Source organism: Triticum urartu, chromosome 7 (assembly GCF_003073215.2).
Source record: "Triticum urartu cultivar G1812 chromosome 7, Tu2.1, whole genome shotgun sequence".
NCBI lineage: Eukaryota > Viridiplantae > Streptophyta > Magnoliopsida > Poales > Poaceae > Triticum > Triticum urartu.
This window is the reverse complement of record NC_053028.1, coordinates 717,453,783-717,467,145: the sequence shown is the minus strand read 5'-3', so window position 1 is coordinate 717,467,145 and position 13,363 is coordinate 717,453,783. Positions and strand designations below refer to the sequence as shown.

Here is a 13,363-nt window from a genome sequence, read left to right as displayed (position 1 = left end):
GAAAAACTTGAGTTGAAAGTTTCTATCCCTAGAAAACTTTATGATGAGTGGGAACCTACTATTAAAATTAAAATTAAAGATCCTGAGTTTTATGATTTGTGTGATTTGGGTGCTAGTGTTTCCACTATTCCCAAAACTTTGTGTGATTTGCTAGATTTCCGTGATTTTGATGATTGCTCTCTAAACTTGCATCTTGTGGATTCCACTATTAAGAAACCTATGGGAAGAATGAATGATGTTCTTATTGTTGCCAATAGGAATTATGTGCCCATAGATTTTATCGTTCTTGATATAGATTGCAATCCTTCATGCCCTATTATTCTTGGTAGACCTTTCCTTAGAACGGTTGGTGCAATTATTGATATGAAGGAAGGGAATATTAGATTCCAATTTCCATTAAAGAAAGGCATGGAAAACTTCCCTAGAAAGAAAATAAAATAACCATATGAATCTATCATGAGAGCCACTTATGGATTGCCTTCCAAAGATGGCAATACCTAGATCTATCCTCGCTTTTATGCCTAGCTGGGGTGTTAAACGATAGCGCTTGTTGGGAGGCAACCCAATTTTATTTTTAGTTTTTTTTTTGCTTCTGTTTAGGAATAAATAATCCATCTACCCTCTGTTTAGATGTGGTTTTATGTTTTAATTAGTGTTTGTGCCAAGTTAAACCTATAGGATCTTCTTGGATGATAGTTATTTGATCTTGCTGTAATTTTCAGAAACTTTCTGTTCACGAAAAAAATTGTTAAAAATCACCAGAACGTGATAACATAGTGATTCAATTGCTTCTAATCAATAAACAAATTTCCTAGGTCGTCCTATTTTGATAGATTTTTTGGAGTAATATAAATAAAGAATGAGTTCATTAAAGTACCTTGAAGTGGTCTTTTGTTTTCTTTCGCTAACGGAGCTCACGAGATTTCTGTTGAGTTTTGTGTTGTGAATTTTCAAGTTTTGGGTGAAATCTTTTGATGGATTATGGAACAAGGAGTGGCAAGATCCTAAGCTTGGGGATGCCCATGGAACCCCCAAGATAATCCAAGGATACCAAGAAGTCAAAGCTTGGGGATGCCCCGGAAGGCATCCCCTCTTTCGTCTACTTCCATCGGTAACTTTACTTGGAGCTATATTTTTATTCACCACATGATAAGTGTTTTGCTTGGAGCGTCTTGTATGATTTGAGTCTTTGTTTTCTAGTTTACCACAATCATCCTTGCTGTACACACCTTTTGAGAGAGCCATACATGAATTAGAATTTGATAGAATACTCTATGTGCTTCACTTATATCTTTTAAGCTATATAGTTTTGCTCTAGTGTTTCACTTATATCTTTTAGAGCACGGTGGTGGATTTTTTTTATAGAAACTAATGATCTCCCATGCTTCACTTAGATTATTTTGAGAGTCTTAAATAGCATGGTAATTTGCATAAAATCCTAATATGCTTGGTATTCAAGATTTGTAAAAGTTTCTTTTGAGTGCGTTGAATACTAAGAAAATTTTGATGCTTGATAATTGTTTTGAGATATGAAGATGGTGATATTAGAGTCATGCTAGTTGAGTAGTTGTGAATTTGAGAAGTACTTGTGTTAAAGTTTGTGATTCCCGTAGCATACACGTATGGTGAACCGTTATGTGATGAAGTCGGAGCATGATTTATTTATTGATTGTCTTCCTTATGAGCGGCAGTCGGGGACGAGCGATGGTCTTTTCCTACCAATCTATCCCCATAGGAGCATGCGCGTAATACTTTGCTTTGATAACTTGTAGATTTTTGCAATAAGTATATGAGTTCTTTATGACTAATGTTGAGTCCATGGATTATACGCACTTTTCTTCCTTCCACCATTGCTAGCCTCTCTAATACCGCGGACTTTTCACCGGTATCATACGCCCACCATATACCTTCCACAAAACAGCCACCATACCTACCTATCATGGCATTTCCGTAACCATTCCGAGATATATTGCCATGCAACTTTTCACCGTTCCGTTTATTATGACACACTCCATCATTGTCATATTGCTAGCATGATCATGTAGTTGACATCGTAATTGTGGCAAAGCCACCGTTCATAATTCTTTCATACATGTCACTCTTGATTCATTGCATATCCCGGTACACCGCCGGAGGCATTCATATAGAGTCATATTTTGTTCTAAGTATCGAGTTGTAATTGTTGAGTTGTAATAAAATAAAAGTGTGATGATCATCATTTTTAGAGCATTGTCCCAAGTGAGGAAAAGGATGATGTAGACTATGATTCCCCCACAAGTCGGGATGAGACTCCGGACGAAAAATAAAAAACAAAGAAAGAAAAAAGAGGCCATAAAAAAGAATAGGCCCAAATAAAAAATAAAAAAATAAAAAAAATGAGAGAAAAAGAGAGAAGGACAATGCTACTATCCTTTTACCACACTTGTGCTTCAAAGTAGCACCATGATCTTCATGATAGAGAGTCTCCTATGTTGTCACTTTCATATACTAGTGGGAATTTTACATTATAGAACTTCGCTTGTATATTCCAATGATGGGCTTCCTCAAAATGCCCTAGGTCTTCGTGAGCAAGCGAGTTGGATGCACACCCACTTAGTTTCTTTTCTTGAGCTTTCATATACTTATAGCTCTAGTGCATCCGTTGCATGGCAATCCCTACGCACTCACATTGATATCTATTGATGGGCATCTCCATAGCCCGTTGATACGCCTAGTTGATGTGAGACTATCTTCTCCCTTTTTGTCTTCTCCACAACCACCATTCTATTCCACATATAGTGCTATATCCATGGCTCACGCTCATGTATTGCGTGAAGATTGAAAAAGTTTTGAGAATGTCAAAAGTATGAAACAATTGCTTGGCTTGTCATCGGGGTTGTGCATGATTTAAATACTTTGTGTGGTGAAGATAGAGCATAGCTAGACTATATGATTTTTTAGGGATAACTTTCTTTGGCCATGTTATTTTGAGAAGACATGATTGCTTTATTAGTATGTGCTACCTATTGAGCACTACGTTGGATTTCCTTGAAGAGGAAAGGGTGATGCAGCAGAGTAGAGTAAGTATTTCCCTCAGTTTTTGAGAACCAAGGTATCAATCCAGTAGGAGGCTATGTGCGAGTCCCTCGTACCTACACAAAACAAATAGCTCAACGCAACCAACGCGATTAGGGGTTGTCAATCCCTTCACGGTCAGTTACGAGAGTGAGATCAGATAGAGATGATAGATAATATTTTTGGTATTTTTGGTATAAAGATGCAAAGTAAAATAAAAGGCAAAGTAAAAAGCAAAGAAATAATAAAGTGATGGAAGATTGATATGATGAGAATAGACCCGGGGGCCATAGAGGCAATTCTTCAATGAGGCATCTACCTTCCTTAGATATTTCTTTCTTTTTAGTAATTATTAAACTTTTAGGCACAAAATCGAAAAATTCATTTGTAGCAAATGGTTCCTTAATGATAGCAAAAAGATTGGGATGAATACTTATAGATTTAAGATCTATAGTTTCCTTAGTAGAGGATTCACCCTTATTCTTAGGAACATACATATGCTTAGAAACTTTATTAGAAGGACTTGGAGTACTCTTAACGGAAGAAAAAGCGGTTCCCAAGTTGGCAATGATACCCTCAAGTTTATCGATCCTAGTGGAATCTTGATTTATTTTCTCATTAACTATGGGTTCCTTCTCCTTAATATTTTTCAAAGTTACTCCCACCTTAGATCCATATTGGGTAATTTTATTGTGGATCTTTTTATCTAGATTTTCAATTAATTCAACGGTAGCAACTTTAGTTTCAATAATTTCAAGTCTTCGCATTACATGCTCCAAAGTTAACATAGTTCCATTAATCAAAAGAGGTGGTGAGCCAAATAAATCTATCATAGAATTGTAAGAATCAAAAGTGTGGCTACCCAAAAAATTACCTTCGGTAATGGTATCAAGGATATATCTATACCAAGGATTAGCACCAACATAAAAATTGCGAAGAAGAACTGAAGTAGATTGCTTCCAGTTAGATCTATTTTGAGCATTGCAAATTCTATACCAAGCGTCTTATAAATTTTCTTTTTCCCTTTGCTTAAAATTTAGAATTTCGTTCTCGGGAGACAACGGAGAAGATATAAGACTAGCCATAAGGACGAGCAAGCGAGAAAAAGGAAAATGGAAAAGAGAGGGCGAATAAAACGGCAAGGGTGAAGTGGGGGAGAGGAAAATGAGAGGCAAATGGCAAATAATGTAATGCGAGATATAAGGAATTGTGATGGGTACTTGGTATGTTGACTTTTGTGTAGACTCCCCGGCAACGGCGCCAGAAATCTTCCTGCTACCTCTTGAGCACTGCGTTGGATTTCCATGAAGAGGAAAGGGTGATGCAGCAAAGTAGAGTAAGTATTTCCGTCAGTTTTTGAGAACCAAGGTATCAATCCAGTAGAAGGCTACACAAAACAAATAGCTCAACGCAACCAACGCGATTAGGGGTTGTCAATCCCTTAACGGTCACTTACGAGAGTGAGATCTGATAGAGATGATAGATAATATTTTTGGTATTTTTGGTATAAAGATGCAAAGTAAAATAAAAGGCAAAGTAAAAAAGCAAAGCAATAATAAAGTGATGGAAGATTGATATGATGAGAATAGACCCGGGGGCCATAGATTTCACTAGTGGCTTCTCTCGAGAGCATAAGTATTCTACGGTGGGTGAACAAATTACTGTTGATCAATTGATAGAATTGAGCATAGTTATGAGAATATCTAGGTATGATCATGTATATAGGCATCACGTCCGAGACAAGTAGACCGACTCGGCCTGCATATACTACTATTACTCCACTCATCGACCGCTATCCAGCATGCATCTAGAGTATTAAGTTAAAAACAGAGTAACGCCTTAAGCAAGATGACATGATGTAGAGGGATAGTTTCATGCAATATGATAAAAACCCCATCTTGTTATCCTCGATGGCAACAATACAATACGTGCCTTGCTGCCCCTGCTGTCACTAGGAAAGGACACCGCAAGATTGAACCCAAAGCTAAGCACTTCTCCCATTGCAAGAAAAACCAATCTAGTAGGCCAAACCAAACTGATAGTTCGAAGAGACTTGCAAAGATAACCAATCATACATAAAAGAATTCAGAGAAGATTCAAATATTGTTCATAGATAGACTTGATCATAAACCCACAATTCATCGGTCTCAACAAACACACCGCAAAAAGAAGATTACATCAAATAGATCTCCACGAGAGAGGGGGAGAACATTGTATTGAGATCCAAAAAGAAAGAAGAAGCCATCTAGCTACTAACTATGGACCCGAAGGTCTGAGGTAAACTACTCACACTTCATCGGAGGGGCTATGATGATGTAGAAGCCCTCCGTGATGGATGCCCCCTCCGGCGGAGCTCCGAAACAGGCCCCAAGATGGGATCTCGTGGGTACAGAAGGTTGCGGCGGTGGAATTAGCCAAAAACCTAGTTCCACCGCCGCAACCTTCTGTACCCATGAGATCCCATCTTGGGACCTGTTCTGCAGCTCTGCCGGAGAGGGTATCCACCACGGAGGGCTTCTACATCATCATAGCCCCTTCGATGAAGTGTGAGTAGTTTACCTCAGACCTTCGGGTCCATAGTTAGTTGCTAGATGGCTTCTTCTCTCTTTTTGGATCTCAATACAATGTTCTCCCCCTCTCTCGTGGAGATCTATTCGATGTAACCTTCTTTTTGCGGTGTGTTTGTTGAGACCGATGAATTGTGGGTTTATGATCAAGATTATCTATGAACAATATTTGAATCTTCTCTGAATTCTTTTATGTATGATTGGTTATCTTTGCAAGTCTCTTCGAATTATCACGTAGACGGACGAAGACGAAGTTGACGAAGCGCCGACCAGGCTTGCCAGGCCCGGGGACATGTCGTGGATGAAGGCATGCATCGGTGTTGCCAGCACCAGGCATGCGTAGACGAGGGACCTGCACGAGCTGTACGCCATGTTGGAGAAGTCGGAGTGGCCAGCAGAGAAGAAGTCGACGACGATTGTGGCGTCCATCGGCGCGGGGCCGATGTCACCAATGGTGGTCGGAGTAGACGAAGTGGTCGGGATAGATGACAGCGACGCTGGCGATGGGCTGGTGCTTGGACGAAGACTAAGTGGTTGGAAGGAAAAAGGTGTGGATCGCTGAGGTGGTGTCGAATTTCACCACAAATCTACCTCCCCCCTCTATCCTTCTTTCCACGCACAGCCACACAAACATCATGTCTCATCGCTCTCCCACATTATCTCCATGCAAGGACACACAAAAACTCATCTCTCTCTCGAGCAACTATTCTGCAAATGCACTCATCTACCCCCTTGGACTGAACAATAAACTGAAAATAATAGTAAAAAATTCATGAAAAACAAGGATTGTCAATAGTTTCAAGTTGTTTTGACATATGAGGAGCTCGTGCCCAAAGGAAAATTCTGGTGTGTGAGAAACATTGAAAAGGAACATTATTGGAAGCCGATTTTGTTTGTGCACAAGGTTTGTGCCAAATTTCGAGGTGTTTTGACATCTAAGGAGCTCGCGGCAAGGAAAACAAATTCTTCTTTGTGAGAAACTACAAAAAAAAACACTATTCGGAGTCGATTGTTTTCTACGAGCTCCTCGGATGTCCAAACACCACGAAATTTCAAACACACCTTGCACACATGAGGATTTGGGAGGCTTAAACATTTCAATTTTTTTTATTTTTTTAACAATTGTTTTTTAGTTTACTTTTCACGGTGATGAGCAAAGGACTTTAGTTTTTAGGAAGGATGTAACGTGTGTTATGCACAACTTTTATCTCCGTTCCTTTAGCTCTCGATCCTACTCTGCTTTTATCAGAGTTGACAAGCCCGACATTTGAGAAACTGGATCGAGTCCTAGCGAGCGTCGAGTGGGAACATAAATTCCCTTTGGTAACGGTTCATGCTCTTTCGCGTGGCATTTCTGATCACACGCCTTTATTTGTGGACTCAGGTGAGCCAAGCCACATGGGGAACAAGAAATCCTTTTCATTCGATCTGGCATGGTTTGAATGTGAAGGCTTCTTGGATCTGATAGCCAGGGAGTGGGCTAAGGATGCAGGAGGTAGGACTTCGGTTGAGCGCTGGCAGAATAGGATCAGGCATTTGAGAAGTTTCTTGCGTGCGTGGCCTAAGTATCTTAGTGGGATTTATAAGGTCGAAAAGCAAAGGCTCCTTACACTTATTCAGTCCCTAGATTTAAAAGCCGAGACCACAATTTTGCAAGCCACGGAGCTTCATGCTAAACTGGAAGCGGAGATGAGGTTGAAAGAGGTTCTCCGTGAAGAGGAATTAAAGTGGGTGTTGCGGGCTAAGGTTCACAGAGTTGTCCAAGGGGACGGGAACACTCAATTCTTTCACTTGATTGCTAATGGCAAGCACAGAAAGAAGAGAATCTTTCTGCTTGAACAAGATGAAGGAACGATTTTAGGATAGGATAACCTAAAATTATAGATAGCCGAGTACTACAAGCAGTTGTTTGGACCGCCGGAGGATAATTGTGTGTCCCCGGATGAGTCCAGGATTGAGGATGTGCCTCAACTTACTGCTGATGAGAATGATGTTTTGATTTCCCCGTTTTTGGAGAAAGAGGTGTTTGAAGCTATTGTGCAGATGAAAAATAATAAGGCTCCAGGGCCGGATGGTTTTCCGGTGGAGTTCTATGAAAAGTGTTGGCATATTATTAAGGGGGATTTGCTACCAATGTTCCATGATTTATTCTCTGGACAGCTTCAGTTATTTCACTTGAATTTTGGAACTATAACAGTGCTTCCTAAGAAAACGGAGGCTGTGAGGATTGAGCAGTTCAGGCCGATCTGCCTCCTCAATGTTAGTTTCAAAATTTTTACCAAGGTTGGGACTAATAGGCTCACGCAGATTGCGCATTCTGTGGTACAGCATTCCCAAACTGCTTTCATGCCGGACAGAAACATCCTACAAGGCATTGTGGTCCTTCATGAAACGCTCCACGAAATTCACTCGAAAAACTAGATGGGGTCGTTAAGGTGGATTTTGAGAAAGCGTACGATAAAGTCAAATGACCTTTCCTTCAACAGGCTTTGCGTATGAAAGGTTTTGATGAAGCCTGGAGACCCCAGGTAGAATCATTCACGCAAAAAGGGAGTGTTGGGATTAAAGTGAATGACGACATAGGTCATTATTTCCAGACACATAAGGGCCTGAGACAAGGAGATCCGATGTCTCCTATTCTGTTCAACATTGTAGTTGATATGTTGGCAATTCTGATAGGAAGGGCTAAGGAGGCTGGATAGGTGGGTGGACTGGTACCTCATCTGGTTGATGGTGGTGTGTCTATCCTACAGTACGCCGATGATACGATCATCTTTATGGAGAATGACTTGGCAAAAGAGAGAAATATGAAGTTGGTGTTATGCTTATTTGAACAATTGACCGGGTTAAAGATTAACTTTCACAAAAGAGAATTGTTCTGCTTTGGTAGAGCCAATGACGAACAAGAGGCTTATAGGCAATTGTTTGGGTGTGATTTGGGGACGTTACCTTTTACATACTTAGGTATACCAATCCACCATCGTAAGCTGACAAATAGAGAATGGAAGTGTATCGAGGACCGCTTTGAAAAGAAACTGAGTTGCTGGAAGGGAAAGCTCATCTCATACGAAGGCTGATTAATTCTGATTAATTCGGTCCTCACGAGTATGCCTATGTTTCTCTTGTCATACAACAGTACAGCTCTGAAGATGGATTGGTGACAGGTGGCTGCGGCGGCCTCATACCCGACAGGCGTCCTGGTTGAGGAGTGCGCCGGACTGGTAGGTGCCCCATAGCCGGCAGGCGTCCTGGTTGGGACCTCGGGTCTTAGATGTTTAGGTTTGGCTACAATGTCTGTTTGGTATTAGGCCCAGACTATCTGCGCCCCTTCATCAATTGGATAGGTGTAGCGACAGTTGTTGCTTAGACGGTGGCTTTAGTCTTGCTGTTGTATGGCTTTGTAAGGTCTTGTGAGAATAATTAATAAAGTGGCCGTATGCATCGCCCAGATGCAGAGGCCAGAGGTCGTCCTCCTTTTCTAGAAAAAAGTTGGAGTAAGGAAAAGACTGGATTTCTATCGATCACGTTTCTTTTGACAGAGCGATGAACTAAAAAGAAAATACAGACTCACCAAGTGGGATATTATCTGTCGACCGAAAGACCAAGGGGGTCTTGGCATTGAGAATCTTGAGGTCAAGAACAGATGTCTTCTCAGCAAGTGGCTGCCGAAGTTATCTGTCGAGACTGATGCCACTTGGGCGCAAATTCTCCATAGCAAGTATCTTCACTCCAAAACTTTGTCCCAGGTGACCGCGAGGCAGACTGACTAACCTTTTTGGAAAGGTCTTATGAGAGTCAAACTAGCCTTTTTTAATAGGACAATACGGTGCTAGCACATGTTTCTAGGAGGATACTTGGCTAGGAGAGACCCCTTGCGATTCAATATCCGTCTCTGTATCGTATTGTTCAACGACGTGAGGCTTTCGTTGCAACGGTACTTCAATCCATTCCCCTTAATATTCAGTTCAGGAGGACGCTAGCCGACAATCGTTGGGAAGAATGGCTTCATCTAGTGAGTAGACTGATGGAGGTTCAACTCTCTCAACAGCCCGATAAATTACGCTGGAAGCTTACTAGGTCTGGAGAGTTTACTGTGAAATCAATGTATCTTGATGTTATTAATTCAAGCATTATTCCTAGCTCCAAATATGTTTGGACTTTCAAAGTTCCTTTGAAAATTAAAGTGTTTATGTGGTTTGTACATAAACAAGTAATATTAACCAAGGACAACTTGACAAAGCGTGATTGGACAGGACCTACTAGGTGTAGTTTCTGTGATCGGGATGAAACTATCAAACACCTTTTTCTTGATCGCCCGTTGGCTAAAGTTCTATGGCGGACGGTCCACATTGCATTTAATAGTTCTGTCAGCACGTTATTTGAAACGTGGCTTAACGGGATAGAGTCCGAAATAGCGAGACACATTCGCGTAGGAGTATGTGCTTTATTATGGAAAGTCTGAACTGTAGAAATGATTTGGTTTTTAACAGAACAACAAATATTCATTTTTGCAGGTTATCTTCTGAGCCACTCAGTTGATCCGTATGTGGCTGCTACTCACTCAAACGGAGGCCAGGGAGCGTTTGGTTACTGGATCTATCCGCTGGGAGATGGTAGCACGGGATATATTCAACTGGTTTGGATGGCGGTCATGTAATAGGATAGGCAATTAGTTTACCTGTTTTTCTTATGCCAGCCGGTTCTGGCTTTTTGTGGCTAGTTTGTTTCTGGCCCTTTGGCTCTTTGTGAGCTTTCCTTTATTTTATTTTGAGACTTTAAGACATTGTTGAACCTATTTGCTTATTTATTTAAGTTGGCCGTATGCATCGTTCTGATGCAGAGGCCGGGGAGTCCCCTCTTTTCGAAAAAAATCAGAGTTGACAAGCTGTGGACATATATAGTACCACCAACCACTTTTGTAGCGTTTTATGAGAGAATTGGACAAAGCCAGGGAGATGCAGTTTTTTACTGGTTGAATTTGTCAAGTCCACTGTGATATCAGGTCTAGACACCACACAGCAGGGAAGCTCAAGACACCTGTCGCTGGTGCATATATACCACAACATCACGGTATTGATATTTTTTACCATGCTGCCGGCCAGATTGGGACGGTCATGAACGGACAGAGGCTAGGAGCAGGCAGAGTATATAGGAACCGGAGAGGGAAGCATTGGACACACAAGGAGCCAATGACAAGGGAAGAAAACAACAGAATGAGCGTGAAGGGCGAGGAGAAGCATAGCTCCAGCTGGGTGATGGAAGTGGAGAAGATGCTTGCCGACAACGATCCTCACTGGAGGAGGATGGAGGCACAGCGATGGGAGGCGCAATCCATCTACCGGGTACTAGAGTGGCTCAAGGGCGACAACAGCAAGGCGTACCGGCTTCAGCTGGTATCTCTGGGTCCCTTCCACCACGGCGACATCAACCTGCTGCCCATGGAGGAGCACAAGTGCCGCGCGTTGGTGCACTTCATCAAGCGGAGCAAGAAGCCGCTCAAGGACTTCATCTCTGCCATAGACGACGTGGCTGAGGAGCTCCAGGCGGCGTATGGCGGAACAACAGGCGGAGCTTCGTCGAGATGATGCTCACGGACGGCTGCTTCCTGCTGGAGATGATGAGCAACCCTTTCCGGGATTATGAGCCGCTTGATCCCGTCTTCGGCAGGAGCCGCAGAAAATCCATATACTCCATTATCCGGTCTGACATGCTACTACTGGAGAACCAGCTGCCTCTGCTTCTTCTCAAGAAGATCCTGGGTCTTGTATCTCCTGCCTTTCAGGTGCTCCACTTCAGTACACATTTGTTCCATTACTCTCTTAATTTCTGTCCCAATTCCATATCCATCTTGATACCGTTTTACATTAATTTCATATCGGCATTATGAAAATCACGATACAATTTGTCTACCCGGCCCTATATATGTTTTGCTTGCCACAATACCGATCTCAAGCTGTGAGACTTCACCATTTGCATGTGCTCGCTACTTATTCATTTGTTGGTTTGTTTCGGAAATATGAACTTGCCAACCATTCGTGGCATGCCATCCCCATTGATGGCTGCACAAGGATGAAATGGATACATGGTGCTAGAATGTCTACGCCTGACGCATGAAGATGGTGACATCGTGGCAAATACCTTTATTAACACACAAATTTTTATCCTATAATTTTCAGTATGACTTTATCCTAGTATAATTTCCGTATGAATTGACTAGAGAGAATTGGATGTGGTCAACATGCTGATCTGTCAATCTGATCAATTGATGCAGGAGGTTTCTGAATCGTGGCATGAGGTTAAAATGCATAGAAAGATAAGCCGCTGAATCGTGGTACTGAGATTTCTAGGCCGGGCACATGAAGGTCATGGAATCACGAACACGTCGCTGGGGCTCCACCCTCTTGAACTCTATCATGGAAACCTCACCTACAAGGAAGGCGCCCATGAAGTTCCCAAAGAATCGCAGGAGTGCAAGTATAAAACGATGCCCTCAGCGTTGGAAATGCACGAGGCTGGCATCAAATTCAGGAAGAGCAAGAGAGACAACCTGCTAGACATTGACTTCAAGGGCAGTGTGCTGACTATGCCAGTGATCAAGGTGGACGAAGGCACCAAGAGCTTGTACCTCAACCTCATGGTGTTCGAGCGGCTGCGTTTCGGCGTTGGTGGCCTCGTGACGGCCTATGTGTCCTTCATGGAGGGGATGCTTATCTCGGTCCAGGACGTGGCTATTCTGAGCTCCAATGGGCTTCTCGAGAACAATCTATGCTGCAACAAGGAGACGGCAAAGCTGTTCAACTACACTCTGTCTAGAGGACAAGTTCTGGGCCAGTGCAATGGTCTCTGCAATGTGCAGTATGAGGTGCATGCATACTGCAGGAAGCCGTGGCACATGTGGCTGGCCACCCTAGGTACCTACTTGAGAAATCCCTGGGCCTTCATCTCCGACCTAGAGGCCGCCATTGCCCCCCTATTGCAGATCATCTACCCGACATGCCCAATAAGTCTGAGCTGAGAGCGGTACATACCACAAGCTGAACAATTAAAACCTACCACGGCATGTGCTTAGTGATCTATAATTAATGTTTATCTATGTGTTGAATAATGCACGCTCTATTACAGTTTGTTGCTGCTTTTCTCTAAGAGCTAGCGGTATGCATGGATGACTAGCTATGAAGTGCTAATCTACATATACTTGGTGCAATCTTTAATGAACCAGCATGGTTCTCGCGAATGCAAGGGCATCATTTCAATTTTAGTGTGTGTTATATACTACTATCTATGTCGGGGTCCTTATTAATTTAAACACTTATCGTTGCTTGCGCCTTCATTCTAATAGTACCACCTCTATTTTTGTATACAGGTCACTATGAATAATATATTATGCATCTTTATAAGGGCAACAACAATAACTGCCACCTATAGTGTAACGGCTCACATTTATGCAGTGGATGATAAGTACAATTGTGGTTGGTGGTACTATGTATCTAAAGCTTGTCAACTCTGATAAAATGACCCCTTCATTCATAAGCAGTGCCCTCGCGAGCATTCAGATTGATGATCTGACCGCCAGCACTCCGTCTCATTTGATCAGTCGTTTGCGTGCACCATCGCAGGTTTCCATGAAGATCATCCCCAAGTTTGTGCGTCGCTTCACTTATCGCGCAACGGGCTACCGCTGTGTCGCCCCGTCGGGCCATAGCGCTGTCACCCCCGTTGTTGTCCCCACTGCTGCACCAACC

The 13,363-nt window shown here is 42.4% G+C and overlaps 1 pseudogene; it reads left to right on the top strand.

Annotated features, from left to right (window-relative positions):
- Positions 1-10,810: 10,810 nt before the first annotated feature.
- Positions 10,811-12,636, top strand: LOC125519651 (annotated as a pseudogene).
- The last annotated feature ends 727 nt before the right edge of the window (positions 12,637-13,363 follow it).